The sequence below is a fragment of the Micropterus dolomieu genome, linkage group LG04 (assembly GCF_021292245.1).
Source record: "Micropterus dolomieu isolate WLL.071019.BEF.003 ecotype Adirondacks linkage group LG04, ASM2129224v1, whole genome shotgun sequence".
In the NCBI taxonomy this organism is placed as follows: Eukaryota; Metazoa; Chordata; class Actinopteri; order Centrarchiformes; family Centrarchidae; genus Micropterus; species Micropterus dolomieu.
The window spans coordinates 91,296-104,924 of NC_060153.1; the positions used below are offsets into that span (position 1 = coordinate 91,296).

At 40.3% G+C, this 13,629-nt stretch overlaps 1 long non-coding RNA gene across 1 annotated transcript in view; it reads left to right on the forward strand.

The window, feature by feature from the left end:
• Window positions 1-1,244: 1,244 nt before the first annotated feature.
• Window positions 1,245-13,629, forward strand: part of LOC123970202 — a 25,495-nt gene continuing 13,110 nt past the window's right edge. Inside the window, exons 1-2 of the long non-coding RNA XR_006824904.1 lie at window positions 1,245-1,618; window positions 1,929-2,033. This is a non-coding gene — a long non-coding RNA (uncharacterized LOC123970202). The remainder of the gene's footprint in view (window positions 1,619-1,928; window positions 2,034-13,629) is intronic.

The window sequence follows — 13,629 nt, forward strand, 5'->3', positions numbered from 1 at the left end:
TGTGGCCCCATGGGGCTTTATAGAATGATAGAGAAAGTTCAAGAGGTGAATTATACTGTACATTATATTGTACATTGAATTATACTTTGTCAATTAAAGCAATGCTGTGGCACCGCAATAACCAGCCTAGTTCAAATGAACTAAATGACTGAAAAAAAGATTAGTTAATTTTAATGAACGACATTTGAAGATTCATGACTGTCAAGAGTCACTTCCCATCACTATCAGTGACTAGGCTTCATGACACGAAAAAAAAAAAATCATTCATTGAGTATAGTTTATGATTACTCAGCTGGCACGCCATGTTATTTCCAATGCTTTATTTGCATTCTGATCGCATATGGGAGCAGTTTGTTTGCTAACTGCTACCACTAGCTTGTGCTAGCGCCATAATAAGTAATTTTAGTAGATAGTCTAGCCTATCAGTGTGTATATTTCTAGTAGCATAATCCTTTTAACCTTAATGGTGTCTGCATTTCAAAGCCATCTCCACCTACATTGTTCCCCCCATACCAATGGGCCATTCTTAAAAATTAGATGTAAAGTTTGTAAAAACAATCACTTTGTTGTGGGATTGCGTGGTGTGGGGACAGAGAGGACCCAAATGCAAAGTTTGGAGGGAAGGAGGTTTATTGAGGGAGAAAGGGGTAAAGGGACTGGAGTGGAGGAAGAGGTGGATGTCGGGAAAGCACAAGCACGGGGAACCAAGGAGACAGGGGGCCAGGGAGCGAGGAGAGGCGGGGGAACAGGGAGGACGCCGTGAGGGAAGGCCGAGGAGGAGTGGGCCGGTGGATGAGCCCAGCCGACTGAACGGAGGACGAGGGTGAGTGTACCTGGGAGGGAAACAGACAGAGAGACAGGGTTAGGGAAGACAGCGACAAGGCACAGGGTAAGCGTGAAAAAAAACAAGAAACATGAAAGCCTGAACATGGGGATGGCACCGGGTATGGAGCTACGACGATCAAGCGAGGATGGTGTGGAGAACCGGGGTTGAAATACAGGCAGTCATGAGGTGATTATTGGCAGGTGTGGCAGGCTGACGAGGTGGCTGATGGGATGCAGGTGTAGGTAGTTGGCTGGGCTCAGGAGCAGAGGGATAGAGAGAGCACACAGGGGAGAAAACACAGGGAGGCAGGCAGGGAACAGAAAACCAAGGAAAAAGCAGAAAAACTGAAAAAAAGGAGAAAAAACCAGGACACTCACCGTCGGCCGGGCTGCCACCACAACACACTTTATTTTGACGTTATACTTCGGTCAAGCTGTGTGTGTGTGTCAGAAATGCTTCGATGACATGTATTTATTATACGTGGGCATCAAACCGTAATTCCAGCACGATAAACTGTAAATTAAGTTAACTTCACTTTGAAGTACAGGAAAACAAATGCAGAGTACCTTAACGATAGACTTTAACTCAATTTGAGCGTTCCAGGGTGCATCAAAACAGACTATAGTTAACAGCAGAATGAGAAGAAGTAACTGATGTTATGATACTCTGCCTTGGCTTCTCTGGGGATTTTGAAGTTACGGCAAGATTTTCTCCAAAAAACAACAAAATTGACTCAAGATTTGAAGTTACGGCCTTTTGCTGTTGCACGGCAGAATATGTATCTTTAGATATGTAAGTTATAAAAAAACTTTGAATTATCAGTATTAATAGCAATATTGAAAATCTTACAACTTAGATTTGGAGTTTCACATATACAAATTAATATGCTAACACTAAGAAATATTTGGTAGTAAAAATAGCCTAGAAGGATTATATTATATTGCAGCTTTAAGTCTAAGTCTGAAAAATAAAAGATTCCTATAATTTCATCATCAGTTCACCTGGTCATACCACTGTCTATTTTTACACAGCTCTTTGAAATTGGACACCTTCTCATTCTGCTGTCAACTTAAGTGTAGTGAAATGTTTTATGCTTTCACAGGAGCTGTAAAATCAAGTACTCTGAGGTCCATTAATGCTGACGTGGAATTCACTCCTTTCGAGATGCTTTACAAAGTCAAGACTCTTACAGATTCTCAACTCAGAGGTAAATGACACTGAAATGCTATAGTCTGCACTGAATGTTTTCTTATTTCACATGACACTTTAGCCCTGGTGAGGGCCTTCCCTGTCATTCAGTCATATTCTGTGGCACTTACAGAGTGTGCATTGATATGCATTTAACATCCGTCACAAGCCATGTGATTAGACATATTTTCAAGGTTCTAGACAGTTGATGGCTAATGGCTTACCACATTGTGTGACCTTGTGTGTCTGAGAGAGAGAGAGAGAGAGAGAGAGAGAGAGGAAGTTGGAATAGAGGGAGAGAGCAAATAAATGAAATCCCTAAATATATGTTATTCGGGCGCTAGAGAATTATGGTAATACATTTCTCTCTATTATTACATATGACATTTATTTCCATCATATAATCTACGGGAAAATTAAGTCTTAAGCTTCACTCCATGCCAACACACACACTCACTAAATATATTATTCACATTTCTCTCTATTTTCTTCAACATACTGACACAATAAAAACAGTTCAGCAGCTGTCTGACTAAAACCACTTTCACACGCACTATACTGATAATGATCACGTGAACACATGTCAAATGATGACCCCTCATATCAAACTGTGTTTACACTACCTGATCTTCTTTAGTCTGCAACTGTAGCTAAATACAGATCAATAACTATTGAATTACACCAGACCTTTGTGGTTTTATGTTCTAAACAAGTCCAGTTTTAGTTCTTTAAAGCAGCAAGTCCTAATACCCTGAAATTAAACTGCCATGTTTATGGGTACACTAACCTTACATTGACTGTGGACAGGATGCAGACACAGTCTGATGTTGAAGCCAGACACTTTGTAACCTGACCCTTGACCCTAAGATCTTTTGCATGGCAGTGTATGATAACTCTGTAACAGCACTTCTTCTCACTTTGCTTCTAACAGAGAACATTCATTATTTGTACATCAACCAAACAGTTGTTTGGAAAAAGCAGGTTGTTTTTAGCATTTAAATGAACAATGGATGCTGTTGATTTTTCCGCTGAGGACAGTTTTCCTTAAAGTGACCTCTGCAATGTTTATTCTGAAGATTCAACTTCAAGGTCAAGGTCAAAGTTTATTTATATAGCATGTTTACAAACAGTCACTACTGCCCCAAAGTGCTGTACAGATACAACAGCATAAGATAAAAAAGCATAATAAATAGCCGAATAAAACCCTTCTAAAACACAATAAAAACAGACAACAGATAAAAAACTATACTTAAAGCAATAACAACAATAAAATATCACAGCTCAGCATGTGTTAAAAGCCAGTGCAAAAAGATGTGTTTTTAAAAGTGATTTAAAGCTTTCAATAGAGGTAGCTGCTCTAATGTTGAGAGGAAGAGAGTTCCAGAGCTTAGGACCTGCTACTGAAAAAGCTCTGTCGCCTCTGGTTTTCAGTCTGGACCTTGGACAGTCTAAAAGCAGCTGGTCAGTGGACCTGAGTGCTCTGACTGGAGTTTGCAAAATCAGCATATCAGATAAATATGATGGTGCCAGCCCATTAAGAGATTTAAAAACAAACAATAACATCTTAAAATGGATTCTAAAATGACAGGCAGCCATTGGAGAGACGACAGTACAGGGGTGATATGGTCACTGCGCCTTTTCCCTGTCAGCAGGTGTGCAGCCGCATTCTGAACTAATTGTAATCGGCGAACTGAAGACTGATCAAGGCCATAGTACAATGAGTTACAATAGTCCAGGCGATTTGTGATCAGGGCATGCACAACTTTTTCCAGTTGGCTATGGGGCAGGTAAGGCTTGTCCTTCCCAAGAAGTCTGAGCTGAAAGAAGCTTGTTTTTACCATTGAGCTAATCTGTTTATTGAGTTTAAAAGAACTGTCAATAAAAACACCAAGACTTTTTAAAAATGGGCAGCAGTTTGAGGATATTGGGCCAAGAGCACTGTTAAAACTAGAGACATCGGGCTCCCCAAAAATTACAACTTCAGTTTTTTTGTCATTTAAGTTTAAAAAATTCAGTGACATCCAGTCTTTTACTTCATGTAGATATTTTCTCAGCACTTCAACTGAGTTTGTTTTAGTATTCAAAGGTAGGTAAATTTGGACGTCATCTGCGAGGCAGTGAAAGGAAATGGCAGCATATACAGCGAGAACAAGACCGGGCCTAAAATTGAGCCTTGAGGGACCCCGCTGTCAGTCAGGGCTTTGTTTGAGTAGAAAGGCCCGAGGTTTACAGAAAAAGACTTGTTTGTCAGATATGACTGAAACCACTTCAGAGCTGTGCCTTTAATGCCTGCACAGGACTCGAGTCTGGACAATAAAATCTTGTGGTCAACCGTATCGAACGCTGCAGTCAAATCTAAAAGCACTAGCACAGCAGAGCTACCAGAATCAGAGATTAAAAGATCATTAAAAACTTTTGAAAGAGCAGTTTCTGTACTGTGACAAGATTTAAAACCAGACTGGTTTTAACATGCTGTTGGAATTAAAGTGCAGTTGAAGTTTTTCTACAACTTTAGATAAAAAAGGTAGCTTAGAAACTGGCCTGTAGTTGGACAAAGCAGAGGGGTCCAAATTGTGCTTTTTCAGGAGGGGCTGTACAATGGCCTTTTTAAAAGCAGCCAGAACCCAGTTGAAAGAGACATGTTTATCAAATTTAAAATACAAGGCCCCAACAGAGTCAAAAACATCTTTAAAAAGCTTGGCTGGAAGGCTGTCTAATGAGCAGACCGAGGGTCTTAAACTTTGGACTGTCTTTGACAAGTCAGAGAAAGGTATTGGCATAAAATCTTCAAAAACAGCTGAACATAAAGGGATCTGGCGCAACACAAAGGGTTAAGGCCCGGATACTGGACACCTTATCAGTGAAGAATTTACAAAATCTGTCACACAGAAGGGCACTAGGAATAATGCCAGTATGTTCAGGGGGATTGATTATCCTATTTAAAACATTAAAAAGGACATGAGCTTTGTGACAGTTGTTTTGCACAAGGTTTGACATATACTGAGTCTTTGCAGCTTTCACAGCGTCCTGGTAGTTAGAAAAACAGACAAACTTAACAGATGGAGCGCTGGTGAAGTCTGTATGATTTTTTTATTTTATGGGAATCTTCATGCAACAACTAATTTTGCAATTATTTCTCTGTGTATCTTTGCTATTGGAGGAGTGGTAAATAAACTTCAATAGGCAAATGCTAGAGAAAAATAGCTGTACACTTGTAGCCTTCATTCAAGTAGTACTAACAGCAAACATTTTGACAGACTTCTTTAAGGTTGAGAGAGTCCTATCTTTTATTTGATGATTATAGTGATTTTGTAGTAATTCTAGCATAACCCTATAGTATTTATTTTCCACTTACCTGGATTGTGGTGGCAGTAAACTAAGCAAATAGATCAGACATACTTCTTCAGTCCACATCATACAGCTCATCCAGGAACATCCCAAGGCAAGGTGAGGGGCAGTGAGAGCAATTTGAAGAGTCTTATGAACAGGCCAAGCTTGAATTAAGCCACCTTGCCCTCCCAGAACAGCAAAAGCAGGACTAGACTCTTCTGGAATAAACTATGTGGACCAGACTGTGTATGGACTCACTATACGCTAAGTAAGGAATAAGGATCCTTTGCATTGTCAGCCAGGCGATGGACTGACCCCTGGCAAACAGTGGTATGTGTGGATCCAGTTCAAGTTTATCTCTTCCTATGGATTAAAAGGAGTATAACTGCCTGACTGACAGATTCAAATGGAAGCCAGCCATTTCTTAGATTCCTCTACTGTCTAGCTGTCAGGGCTCCTACAGTCTGTAAGAATCTACCAGAGGAGATCCAAATCGTAAGGTCTGTTCTTGGCTTTGTCTCACTTCTTAAGACACATTTCTACAGAAATACTTTCACTGTGTGATGTGTAATTTATTTTCATTATTTGTATATTGACTTGTTAACGTTTCTTTATTGATTGCTGATACCAATTTTTATTTGACTTGTGTAGGTTTCAGAGATGGGGACTCAAGTTAGAGACTCGGACTCGAGTGTGACTTAAGTCGCACACGCAGTGACTTCAGACTCGACTTCAGACTCGTCCTCAAAAGACTTCAGACTCGACTCGGACTCGAGGTGCGGGACTCATGAAGAATGTTTATTTTTTAGGACATGTCTGATGAGCTTGCCATTATTCCCTCCCTCCGTTACCTATAACCTGCCTACGTAACACGTGACATCTGCTGCGCGCGGCCGCCCGTGAGAGAGGACAACAAACACCCCGGCAGCTGCGGTGCCATTTATCATAAACTAAAACTTAACACAACAAGGCCCAAACAAAGAAGCACTAACTGCAAATAGGTTAGTAACCTGTGGTGAGTGAACATGTTTAGCTCAGCATTGGCCATCTAACGTTAGCTTGCTTCTTGCTTCAGCTACGACCTACGAGAGGTTTACTCTGACTGTCGTTCGTTATGAAAAGATGAACGAGCGTTTGTTTACTTGCCAAACCTGTGGTGGTCGATTAACGTAATCATTTACGTCCCGCTGGCTGCCATCACGTTAATTAGAAAGCCATGAAAGCCTGAGAGCCATGAAAGTAAGAAGGGCCACCAATAAGAAGACAGAGAAGGACGATAATAAGCATATGTGGTTGTATGTCCCACCCACTTTTTAAAATCCTATTGTTGATACGCTTATCGAAGTCATCATCAGGTATTACAAGTTACAAGTTTTTGTCCTGGGTTTTGCCTTTTAGTCCACATACTTTGTTGTCATTTGCAACCTGAGAGGAAGACTACAGGCAGTAGTAGACGCTAAATGGTTGTAAAGTTCTAGATACAACATTATCAATCATCAAGTTTCTATCAATTAAACTAAATGTGATTTTACCTTGGGTTTGAGCCTTAATAAAGAAATTTATATGGCAAAACCGCTGTCTTTGGTGATGTCTAATGCTACTGTTGATTAAAAGTTACATATTGTCAGCAAACAAAGAAGATAAATGATGTACTTTTATAGACAGACAACGCATATTCATTCAAGGCTAAATTAGGACACCTACACATCTGAACACATTTGTTCTGTAAGAAAGTGGATCATAAAGAATATGAAACGAGGTGCAGGCACCTAATCTTATAACTGTGATACAAACACAGTATAATCAAGAAGTGAATAACCCTCAGAGGTTCAACAACAGGAAACTTTCACCATCCTGTAGAAAGGTCAACCCTGTGATACAAGTGATGAAATATTTCAAAACCACACAGCAAGTCCAGTTTCTTTTTACTTGCTACTACTAGAAACTTAAAAGATGAGAGAGAGTAAAGAGGTACCTTGGAAGAAGGAGGTGGGAAGATATGGGAGTATGAAAAGGAAGAAAGAAGGGAGAAGAATTAAAATGTTTAATTAAGCTGAAGTGTGGAATAAAGAGAAAGAAGGATGTACAATGGGAAGAGCATGAAAGGAGAGAAGAGGAGGTGAATGTGTCAATCGAGCAGTCAGGGTAAACCCTGTGGGAAGCTGCTGCTGTATCTACCTCTTCAGGCAAAACAAGAGAGAGAGACTCTAGAAAAAGAGAGAGAGAAAGTAAGCAAACAAGAGAATGAAAAGAAAGGGATGCATGGAACAAAAAACTGTTTCTTGTTTTCAAATTGCCTTATTTTGTGTCGGAATGAGAACTTGCATATCCTAGAGGCTTGCTGTTTTAGTATAATCTTACAGCCCCCCACCCCACACACACACACACACACACACTCATACACACACTCGCATGTAGACACTCTAAGCGGTAGAAGAACTGGGGAAACCCTGCAGTTTATTGGGTCATTGTAGATTCCTCTGTGGACGAAATATGCTTTAATTGACGGATTGCTGGAGGGACAGTCAATTGGAAACCTCTGTCTGAGACAAAGAGAGGAGCAAAGGATGGAGAAGCAGAGGGGAGGGAAAGAGAAAGAAGAAGGAGGAGATGGAAACAAAAAATGGAAATCTGAGGTGGACGTATGGTCTGTGAGGGGTAGAGAGAGGAAGGGAGGGAGGAGCAAAAGGAGGAAGGAAGACAGATTGTAATGATGGCAGGAGAAAGGGAGGAAGGGAAGGAAGGCAAACAAAGGAAGGTTATGAGAGATGCAGAGGGGAATCGGAGAGAAGGTGAGAGGAAGATGGATTGTAAATGTGAGGAAAGAAGGAACAGTGTGAGTTCTGATTTTATCTGATCGTTTTTTCTTTCTGTGTCACCACTACCATTAAATATGAGAAAGGAAATTCAAATGACCGAAAAAAGCATGTGACTTTGAAAAGGAGACTGCTGTAGCATCCCATTTACTTCAGTTAGTCAGCATTGTTATCCATAACCAGGACAACGATCTTCTCTAATCTTCATTTTCTTGAAATTTTAGGAATGTGACCTTCGAAATTCGAAATTGTGAACTATGAACGTGAACTAGTGCATTTTAATCTGTGTGAGACTGATTAAAATGCACTACTGCTCTTACATAATTGATGTTTGAGCTAGCTCTCGTGAAGTGTGCTGTTGATCCACTTTTTGCCTGGACTGGCTGTTTTCCCAGCAGCCCGTTACCTAGCAGTAGCCTATTTTCACCATATATTTATAAGCTACTGTATAGATTGTATAGTTGGTAAATGTATGCGCCCTAATTGAGGGGCGACGAGCTATTCTGTCTATTTTCAAAAACATCTTACCCACTTTGAAATTATGCACAAATTCACCGAAAGGCCAGCTGTCCCAGTTTTCCATCAGCACTAGACTTTGAAAAGACTCAAAAATGTACATGCACATGTAAGCTGATCCTTGCATATTAGGTAATCTGTACAGACACATTTAATAATCTTTACATAAATACAAAAAAAGTCACAAATGTTTTTAGACATTTGTATACACAAGAAAAAGTTATCAGATGTGTGAAATTAAAAGTGTATATGTAAAATATTAATATTTATTCAGGTTGTGATGTGTGCTTTTGTTTTACACGTGTTCAAATTGCTTGGTATTTGTGTGTGGATTGGAGCACGCATTTGTGAGTACCCAAAATATCACTCAAATCATTGTATACATTTGTAAATCTTATTTTTCATTTATAGATCATGTAATAAACATTGTGTCCATAGTCTAATTTCTCTTCATATCTGCTTGCCTGTTACCCATCTGTATGATCTTCTGACTGTACCTCGGACTTCTGCTTTTTTGCTTTCTGTATTTGCCTTCCTGGTTTCCTGACTCCTGCCTGCCATTTAACTCTTTCATCCTTTTAATTTTCGACTCGTGCTTTTGGGTCCAACCTGTGATGTTACACCTTGTGTAAACTGCTTTGCCAATATTGACTCTGCCAACAAAGCAACATTTCAATTTAAAATCAGCAATCAAAGGGATGATGACAGGGGAGGTGAAATAGAGGAAAGAGAAATAAGAGGATAAGTAACAAATTAAGAAGAAGGAAGCAAGAGATTGAGGGTGGTGTTATACGGTGAAGAAGAGGGTTAAACTAACCGTTTGAAATGTTAGAGAGAGCTTAGCAGAAAGTGGGGGGGGGGGGGGTAAAGGGAGAGTGGGTCAAGAGGAGAGACAGATTGAAAAAGAGAAGGAAGAGAGAGGAGGAATACGTAGAGAATCTCAAGCACTCTGCTACTAGGTTCGGCCCGTTGTCATGGTAACAGCAGCAAGGCGAGACAAGTAGCACACAGACATACCCGTTCTCTCACTCTCGGTCCTATGTCTCTCGCTCAGACATTAGTGGACAGCTGATCTCAGTCCCTGGTTGCGTCTGTCTTCTGCTTCCAGATGAAAAATGTATTGACAGCAAGGAGACTGGTGGCTACTACACACACTGACAGGTCCTACTGCAGTATGTGTGTGCATGTCCATTTCTCTGTATTCTCTCGAGTTTTGAACTTGCTCTTTAGATTACCAAACGTCAAGGCATTCACAGATACCAACCTTTTCTTTTCTAAACCTACACAGTAACATTTACACATTTACACCTGGGAGCTGAATCTTGGAAATCCAGCCCACTAATGCTGCCTCACAGCTGCTCCACTGCAGCCAGTGGCATACCTAAACAAAGGTTCATAATAGCTCATCAGTTTAATTTTTATAATTTTCACAAAATAATTTTAAAAAATCATTTTTTTCAAGATTTTATTTCTGAAGTATATTTCACACCCTCTGCTTCTGTCCCCTCTCCCTCCATAGGATAGCCTGGAGTTTATCCCACTCTCTTCCTCTGTCTGTTTGTGTTGTGCTCTGATTCCAGGAGTTGGATCAGTGATAAAGGTGTCAGGTGGCAAGCTGCTAATCATTGCCAATCTTCTTAGCTTTAAATACCATAGACCATACACTCAGCTACGCAGTTAGTTAGTCTCCCTCTGCTTGCAGCATTCCCTGGTCTGACTCCTGCCTGCATCCGTCTCCTTCTGCCTGGCTTCCATCTGCCATTCACCCTGCCTTGCCCTGCTCAGCTCCCTGGCTCCTGTCTCAGCCTTGGACTCAAGATGCCATCCTCAGCTATTCCCCTTATTCCTCCTTGCCCAGCCTTTTCTCTCCTCTAGGAATGTAGACCCTGCTGCCCATTCACAACTATAACATCAGTTTATTAATACATTGTCTTTTATTCCAATTCCTACTCTCTGCGTCTGTGTTCTGCACTATGGAACAGTTTCTCTTTCATTTGTACCTCTTTAAACGTTATGGAATAACATAACTGACCGGACCTGTGCTCAAATTACATCTCTACTTTCTTCTACAGTATTCATATCTGCACAGTTGTTGTTCATGCTAGCACGCTCCATAGTTTAATCTCAACATAAGACCTGCTCCAATTTCCCAGTTTCAACCCTTCAAAAAAGCAAAGACTGCATTATGGTCCATTAATCAGAATGGGTGAGTGGTTTATAAAATAAAAAAACAAAACACTATACCATAGTGTTGCCAACAGAAATGCATCACATGCTGTCTTGAATGCACTCCAGCAGTAACTAAGCAGAAAGCAGCTCAGTGGAAATGAATGTGAGCATCATAAAAATGTCCCCAACACAGTAACAAATTACACAGTAAACTTAAAATGTGCTACTGCAGCAGAGCTCTATGGTAAAGTGGTGTAGTGTGACCATTATTAGCCTGAGCCTAATCAATGTGAATGAGCTGAATTTGATGAAGAACACATCCATTGCTCTAACTCTTGCTTCAGCCCCTGTTTATATTAGATTCCCAGCTCTGTGTTGACATCATTCATCATTAACTGGAATTATGTCTCACAATGGCACTGACCATTGACAGTCTTCGTTGCTTGTAATTTTATGTAATTATCTATACTATATATATATATATATATATATATATATATACTTATATGATCATTATCATATAGGTAAATACCTCAAATCTCAGTCTGTATTCCATCTTAATATACACCTCTCTCTCTGTTTTTGAATACTCACAAGGCTAATTTCAGACCATGCCATGCTTCACCTGCTGAAGGTTCACATGTATGATTTGGTAAGCCAGGTAGACAACGTACAGTGTAAGACCAATTTTAGCTCTAAATTGCTCCAATTACTGACAGATTTCCAATAAAGGCCTTTGTCAGTCTGATAAAAGACTTCTGCAGGCTGGTCTCGTGTATCCACTCACATGAATACAATAGGGAATTGGAACATTATTTATGACCAAAACTATTGTATCAGATGAGCAAAGCAAGGCACTTTTATTTGTATAGCACAATTCATACACCAGGGCAGTTAATGGGCTTCCCAGGGTATGAAAACATACAAACAAAAAGTATGTACGGCAGAGTTAAGTTGTTTACCTCTTACCTTAGCGTGTCGTTAAGTACAAAAGTACAGGCAAGCATTACAAGAGATTAAAATAAAAGTAAAATGAATGAATGAATAAATAAATAAATAAATACAGTTTTATTAAATAAAATAAAAGAATGCAGCATCCCCACACACACACACACACAAACAAACACACACACATTTAAATGCACAATTTCAGACTTGGAAAGACCGTAAAGGCAAAATCTTCAGAACTGAAGAAGCCCCTAGGATGAGAGTATCTTCAACCAAGTCCAGTTCCACTTGAGTTTAACCCTCCTTAGAAAAAACAGTGTCAAAAGCGGTACTAAGATCCAGCAATACTAAGACAAATGTCATTTAGCACCTCTATGAATTGCTTTGATGGAGCCAAAATCCTGACTGAAACTCACTGAAACAATTCTTTATCATTAAAAAGTTACTAAGATAGCAACTTTTTAAGCAACTTTTTGAATGACTTTACCTATGCATGGTTTCATATACAGTATCTCACAAAAGTGAGTACAGCCCTCACATATTTGTAAATATTTATTTTATTTTATAGCTGGTGGATGTTGGAGACCTTGTGCTCCTCCACCTTCTGTTTGAGGATGCTCCACAGACGCTCAGTAGGGTTTAGGTCTGGAGATATGCTTGGCCAGTCCATCACCTTTACCCTCAGCCTCTTTAGCAAGGCAGTGGTCGTCTTGGAGGTGTGTTTGGGGTCTCCGAAGGGAGGGGATCATGCTTATCATACTTGTCTTTGTACTCCTCACCTGGATGCACACGCGCTTGACACCATCTGAACCAAATAAGTTTATCTTGGTTTCATAAGACCACACAACATGGTTCCAGTAATCCAAGTCCTTAGTTTGCATGTCTTCCGCAAACAGTTTGCTGATGGACTGGCTTTCTTGTGCATCAAGAGGCTTCCTTCTGGAACGATAGCCATGCAGACCAATTTGATGCAGTGTGCGGTGTATGGTCTGAGTATTGCCACTCTGACCTCCAACCCCTTCAACTTCTGCAGCAATGCTGGCAGCACTCTATTTCCCAAAGACAACCTCTGGATATGAGACTGAGCACGTACACTTAACTTCTTTGGTCGACCATGGCAAGGCCTGTTCTGAGTGGAACCTGTCCAGTTGAACCGCAGTATAATCTTGTCCACCGTTCTGCAGCTCAGTTTCAGGGTCTTGGCAATCTTCTCATAGCCTAGGCCATTTTTATGTAGAGCAACAATGCTTTTTTTTATCCTCAGAGAGTTCTTTGCCATGAGGGAGTTTGAGAGCGATAACACCAAATTTAACACACCAGCTCCCCATTCACACCTGAGACCTTGTACAGTGGGGGAAATAAGTATTTGACCCCTTGCTGATTTTGCAGGTTTGCCCACTTACAAAGAATGCAACAATCTACAATTTTAATCATATGTACATTCTAACAGTGAAAGACAGAATCCTAAAGAAAATTCCAGAAAATCACGTCATATGAATTTATAAAAATTGATAACCATCTGATGAGGAAAAACAAGTATTTGACCCCCTACCAAACAGCAAGTATTCTGGCTCCTACAAGCCAGTTAGTCTTTCTTTAAGACACAGCCCCAATCCCAACCAATTATCTACATCAAATACACCTGCCTCACCTCGTTACCTGTATAAAAGACACCTGTCAACACCCACACAACCAGCATCCAACATCACCACCATGGGCAAGACCAAAGAGCTTTCTACGGACATCAGGGACAAGATTGTTGATCTGCACAAGGCTGGGATGGGCTACAAGAGAATCGGAAAGCAACTTGGAGAGAAAAGATCAACTGTCGGTGCA